This window comes from Galeopterus variegatus, unplaced genomic scaffold, assembly GCF_000696425.1.
Source record: "Galeopterus variegatus unplaced genomic scaffold, G_variegatus-3.0.2 Scaffold16838, whole genome shotgun sequence".
In the NCBI taxonomy this organism is placed as follows: domain Eukaryota; kingdom Metazoa; phylum Chordata; class Mammalia; order Dermoptera; family Cynocephalidae; genus Galeopterus; species Galeopterus variegatus.
Genome location: NW_007742949.1, coordinates 905 through 7,818, shown reverse-complemented (window position 1 = coordinate 7,818; position 6,914 = coordinate 905). Strand labels below are relative to the sequence as shown.

The 6,914-nt window shown below is 38.7% G+C and overlaps 1 pseudogene; it reads left to right on the top strand.

The window, feature by feature from the left end:
* Positions 1–1,682: 1,682 nt before the first annotated feature.
* Positions 1,683–3,915, top strand: LOC103582577 (annotated as a pseudogene).
* Positions 3,916–6,914: the final 2,999 nt, after the last annotated feature.

Sequence of the window (6,914 nt, the reverse complement as noted above, 5' to 3'; positions counted from 1 at the left end):
CTTCCTCTTCAAGGAAGAATTTGGGTATTACAGAAACAAACTTACCAGTGCTATGCAAATATTAGAGGAAAAGCAAAATCTAAGACTTGTTTGCTTTTTGATATTTGAGAATTAAAAAATTGTGATAAAAAAATATTACTCAAAGAATGATAAAGTCTTAGAGTTTGAAGAGAAGTTTATATTATCTATAATCTTAGCTTCAGGACTTTAAGTAACAGAGAACCCAAACCTCACAGGCATGTAGTTTTATTATAGATGGCTTTTCAATTAGGGAGTATCTTGTTTAGTTCTTTTTATTGGATAAAATCTTTTGTAACATCCTATTCATTTTGGATGTGAATTTTGAAACATTATGCATCGTAAGTCCAGTTGCTCTTGAATTGCCCTTTAGTTATGTTTTTCCTTTATAATCTAATCAATAACTAAATCCATGCCCTCCCCTCATTCTACACTTTTATCAGAGTGGTAATATATCCGAAACATCATCATCATCATCACCATTGTCTTCAAAATAAGCACTCATAAAACACTATGTCCCAAGCACTGGTTCAGCACTATACTTACTCCCATAAGTCTATGAAGTAGATTGTATTATTGTCCTTATTTTTCAGATGTGCAAACTGAGGAGCAGAGTAGTTAAATAACCTGCTGATGAGTGCACAGTTAGTAAGCAGTACAGCCAAATTCAAACCCAGACTTCTAGATTCAGAGTACATGCTTTCAAATACTACATCAAGTTGTTCTTAATCTTCCTTACTTAAAACATTTCAGTGGTTCCCATTACAAGATCAAGTTTAAGTTCCTCAGCATGACAAATAATGCCCTTTCCTTTCCTCTTCTAGAACTTTATCTACTATTCTCCATTATATTCTTCATATTGCCATAGAACCAAACTAGCATCACCCCCAATACAGCATGTATTTTCACATATATGTGCATTTACTACCACCTCTGTATTAGTCTGTTTTCTGTTGCTTATAACAGAATACCTGAAACTGGGTAATTTACAAAGAAAATAAAATTTATTTCTTACAGTTTTGGGGGCTGGGAAGTCCACAGTACAGGGGGTGCATATGGTGAGAGCCTTCTTACTGGTGGGGTGACTCTACAGCAACTTAGGGTATCACATGGTAAGAATAGGCTGAGCAAGAGAACTAACCTTCCTTGCTCGCCTTTTAAAGCCACCAGAACCATGCCCATTACTGCATGAAAGATTCAATCCATTCACAAGGACACAGTCCTCATAATCTTATCACCTCTTAAAGGCCCCACTTTTCAAATACCATAATTAGATTTCCAGTCCTCTTAGCACTGTGACAATGGTCAAGCTTCAATGAGTTGGGGCGGGGGAGAACATACAATCCACAGCAACCTCCTTCAGCTTGCTAACTCTTTCAAGTTATTCTTCAAGACTCATTCCAGGGATTGCCTTCTTCTGGAAACATTGCCTATTGCCTGCGTGCTCCGTTTTCCTGGTTAGATGGAATGTTCCTCCTCCATGCCCTGTACTTTTACCATTAATATTATCACAATACTGTATCATTGCACTGACCACATTTAATGGAAATTATATATACCTCAGAGGCAGGGACCATATCTTATTTTTCTATCTATATACCATTTATAACTGAATTACACTGAATAAAGTTCCAAGTTTTTGTTTTATTTGCAGATGATGATTCATGGTGATGGCTTGCAGGGTCATAAACAAAAGGAGGCACATAGGACTTCAACAACTTTCATCATTTGCAGAAACAGGAAGAACTTTCCTAGGTCCTAAAATCATCCAAATTTATTATAGATGAAGAATGTCATGAAAGTGTGTTAATCAGTTCAACAGTAAGGCTTCTTGAAAGTTTGGATTTAACCAGTGCAGTGGGGCAGCTTCTCAGTGAAGCAATTCGAGCACAATATAACATGTACAGAACTGGAACCAGTACTCTTTTGTTTCTTGTTGGTGCATGGAGCAGTGCTGTCGAAGAATGTCTTCATCTGGGTGTCCCCATTTCAATAATAGTGTCAGTGATGTCAGAGGGCTTGAACTCTTGCAGTGAAGAGGTAGTTTCCCTTCAAGTGCCTATCCACAACATATTTGGCCATCTGGACAACACGAAGACATTTTCTGGACTTGAAACATTTAGTGTCAGTTTGTGTCCTCTTCTACAAGTCCCTTCAGATACTGGTTTGACACAGGAAGAGCATGATCTCAAAGATGTTGCTTCTCAATCATTGACCATTTACAGTCTTTCTGGGAGACCTATTCAATCACCTCAATTCTTCAAACCTCAGGCTGAAGTTGAAACAGATAAAAGCACATCACAAACTCCAAAAAACAGTCAGCTTGCAGACACCCACTGCAGAAAGTCAATACTGATTCACAGTAGGCATTTTAATAGCACAGATAATAATCAATGGATAAGCGAACCAGATGGATTTCTAGATCATGGTACAGCTACCTCCAAAACTTATGGATGTAATGATTTGGTAGAGTTGGCAGTGGGCTTGAGTCATGGAGATCACAGCAGCATGAAATTGGTAGAGGAAGCAGTACGGCTGCAATACCAGAATGCATGTATGCAACAAGGCAATTGTACAATGCCATTTATGTTTGACATTTCAAGAATCTTCACTTGCTGTCTGCCAGGTTTACCTGAAACTTTTTCTTGTGTTTGTCCAGGATACATCACTATCGTAGCAGTATCTAGTACTACTCTGATCAAGGAATTGCAGAATCAGCCTGTCCGGGTAGTTCTCATTGAGGGTGACCTCACAGAAAATTATCGCCACCTGGGATTTAATAATTCTGCAAATATTAAAACAGTATTAGATAGCATGAAGCTCCAAGAAGACAGCTTAGAAGAACTCTGGACAAATTATGTATTACAGGTATTAACCCAGTTCAATGTGAACCTCATCCTGGTACAAGGAAATGTATCTGAACAATTAATTGAAAAATGCACACACAATAAGTTGTTGATAATTGGGTCAGTGAATGGCAGTGTGATGCAGGCTTTTGCAGAGGCTGCAGGAGCAGTACAGGTGACCTACATTACACAAGTGAATGAAGATTGTGTGGGCAATGGGGTCTATGTGACCTTCTGGAGAAGCAGTCCCTTGGATATTGTAGGTAGGAACAATGGAATGGCAATCTTGCTAAAAACAGAAGGAATTAATTTGGTTACAGCAGTGCTCAGTAGCCCAGTAACTGCACAGATGCAAACCAAAGAAGATAGGTTCTGGACTTGTGCCTATCGTTTGTATTATGCTCTAAAAGAGGAAAAGGTCTTTCTTGGAGGCGGTGCAGTGGAATTTTTGTGTGTTAGCCATCTTCAAATTCTTGCAAAGCAATCTCTGAGAAAAGAAAACCATGCCTGTTCAGAATGGCTTCATAATACTTCCTCTTGGTTGGACTCGTCACTGGCAATATACAGACCAACAGTGCTTAAATGTCTGGCAAATGGATGGCACAAATACCTTTCAACGCTCATTTATAATACTGCCAGTTACTCAACAGAATTTGAAGCAAGCACATTCATTCAACATCATCTACAAAATGCCTCAGATTCTGGCTCTCCTTCATCTTACATCTTGAATGAATACAGTAAACTAAATAATGGAATTTTTAAATCAGGCGTTTCAACTAAACAGGAGCAGATTCCAAGAGTTTATGACATTGTTACACCAAAGATAGAGGCGTGGCGCCGAGCATTGGATTTAGTACTGTTAGTACTTCAGACAGACAGTGAAGTTATTACTGGGCTTGGACACACACAGATTAACTCACAGGAACTAGAGGGTTTTTTATTTTTGTAGTGTTATTAGCTAAGTCTTTGGAAAATAATCTTTTGGAATATATCATGCTAATAATAAATTTACTAGTAGCCAAGTTATAATGCCTAAAATACCAGCTGTTACCAAGAAAAAAATAATTGATGTCAATGACTGTTCAGGATCTGAAATTTTACACTACTTATAAGCTAACAAGTTAGCCTGTTACTGTTTCATGGGATGCTACAGAATACACAAGATACCTGGGTCAGAGACAAAGGACTTTTATTATGCACAGCAAGAGCTGTATCCAGAGCTTCTCATTGGTTTTTGTCAGTACCCCATTTTTCTAAGTCCCACAGGAGCAATACAAAGAGCCAGTGATGGAAACTGCACACAGTGGATGTGGATTGTGCTGCAGGAGAGAAGCACTGAGCTTGGGATATTCACTGCTTTTCCAGTAAGCAGAAATAGTCCTGCTCTTTGTCCAAGGGAAGTTTTTACCATGTGCTTCAAAGTTGCTTAGTATAAACGCAAGCCTGGGACATGGACTGGGTAAAGATCAGTAAGTATACAGGGGTGTTCAGGGCCCATTATGGAGAGCCTCTTCCAGCAATCCACTCTTCAGCCTGATGTGTTCTTGGCCAAACTCTAATTTTCACATGAGGATACCACTCCATTGGCTACTCTGATTAGTTTGACAAACAGGTTGTTTAGTCAGTACCAGATCCATCCAATTGGTCTCATATAGTGATTAATTAAGGCTACTATCAACAGACTCTGAGCAGAAGGATAAAGCCAATCTGTATTACTGACCTCAGTCCTGTCCCCATGGTCGTAAATTCAGTCAAGTGTAAGTCACCACCTGGGATTTAATAAGTATTTGCAGACTTACTTCATACTAGGGCCGGCCCGGTGGCGCACTGGATAAGTGCGCCGCTTGGGAAGCGCAGCGGCGCTCCCGCCCGAGGGTTCGGATCCCGCATACAGACCGGTTCCCGCTCACTGGCTGAGCAAGGCGCGGGAGCGGCGCTGAGGGTTGCGATTCCGTTGCCGGTCCCCGGTCCGGTGCGGGGGCAACACTGAGGGTTGCAATCCGTTGCCGGACATGGAAAAAGACAAAAAAAAAAAAAGACTTACTTCATACTTACTGATCTTTATCAGTGAGTAGTATTTTTATTAGGCAGTGAGAATATAGAGAAAGACCAGTTTATTATACATTTTGACCCATGCAGGGGAGTTTTGACCTGCTGATCTGTGGTGTCATTATGGGAGCAAATAGATGGGCCATAAAGCAACCTCTGTTCCCAATGGAGAGACCTTCCATGGCCCATTTCCCCCATATATAAGCACATAAGCCCAAAGAGTTCAGGTTACTCTCATTCAGATTTATTGTCAAACCTGATTTGAATCACCATTATATAGATTTTAAGTCACCCAGATAGTGTCACCAAGTAGTTGCAGCCTCAGTTGCTGTACATGAGGCCACCCAAACATTTAGAGGAGCATGTGATCAGTCAGATTAAAAACAAGGTTGTGTTGGTCCCTGTGTTTCTGCATGTTTGCATCTGGGAGCTACCACGATGGTATCATGTACATCTTAATAAGGCATTGGGCCTCCTTTTTGGTGGGGAGGGCCATGTGTAGTTTTGGAATCAAGTATTAGAAGAGCTCTGGAGAAATAGTTAATAATAGTAGTTACTGATTTTCTACTGGGTTCCTGGCACTGTCCCAATTCTTTACATATTGTACTAATTTTTTAGGACTGCCAAGCTCTGGAGAAATAGTTAATAATAGTAGTTACTGATTTTCTACTGGGTTCCTGGCACTGTCTCAATTCTTTACATATTGTACTAATTTTTTAGGACTGCCGTAACAAAGTACCACAGACTGGGTGGCTTAAAGAACAGAAAGTTATTTTCTCACAGTTCTGGAGGCTAGAAGTCCAGAATCAAGGTGTCAACAGGGTTGGTTTCCTCTAAGGCCTCTCTCCTTGACTTGTAGATGGCCTCCTTCTTGCTGTGTTCTCACATGGTCTTTCCTCTGTGTGCACATATCCCTGGTATCAATTTTTGTGTCCAAATTTCCTTTTATAAAGACACCAGTCAGATTAGATTAGGGCCCACACTAACAGCCCATTTTAATTACCTCTTTAAAGGACCTGTCTCCAAATGCAGTCATATTCTGAAGTACTGGGAGTTAGGGCGTCAACCTATGAATTTGGGGAGGGGAGACAAAATTCAGCTCACAATACCTGTATTATCTCAATAATTGCAACACCCATTTTCTCCATTTTATATATGAAGAAACAGGCTTAGTAAGGTTAAGAAACTAGCCCAATATCTCACAGCTAGTAGGTGGCAGAGCTGGAATTTGAACCAAGATTTTGTCTGGCTTCAAAGTCTGTACATTTAAGCATTAATTGTGACATGAAACTTTTTTTTCTGTAAGATAAGAACAACAATAAACAAGAAGAAAAGAGAATGTGTGGTTTATTTTCAGAGCTAATTTAAATATATTAGAAATATACCTTGATTATTCTCATGCCTAGGAATGATAAAAGAATATCATTTTGTATTATGCTAAACAATAATTTTTTTATTTGGTGATTGTCTTAAATGTGCTCACATGAAAACCTTGTACAGCTAATCATCCAGTTATATATACTATCTTTGTTCAAGGTCGGAATAATAATTTTGAATGTTAAACTGTTTTTAAACATAAAGTGTATTATTTTACCTAGGTAGATATTAATACTTTTATTCTACCTCTGTATACTATTAAAACTTAGTTTTTGTTAAAATGTTACCAGGATTATGAGTGCCACTTATTAACATAGGTGTTCAGCCTCCTTTTATAATAGAATTTTTTGTGGAGTTGGTATTTGCATGTCAGTAGTGCTAAATGTTTAATAAATCCTTGCAATAAATAATTTTCTTTGAAATTAGAAGTTTCTAATAGAGATCTTCTAAGTTTGTTTTCTTTTCACATTCTAAAAAACTTTCTACTATCATGTGGTTTACTGGCTATTTTTCTAATTCTGATAATAATAAGAAACACTTTCAAGTTTTAATTATTCCAGGAACTGTTCTGTCCTTGCAAACTGAGGGCAGTCCCTGGAATAAACTTGATTCATATAAGTAAGT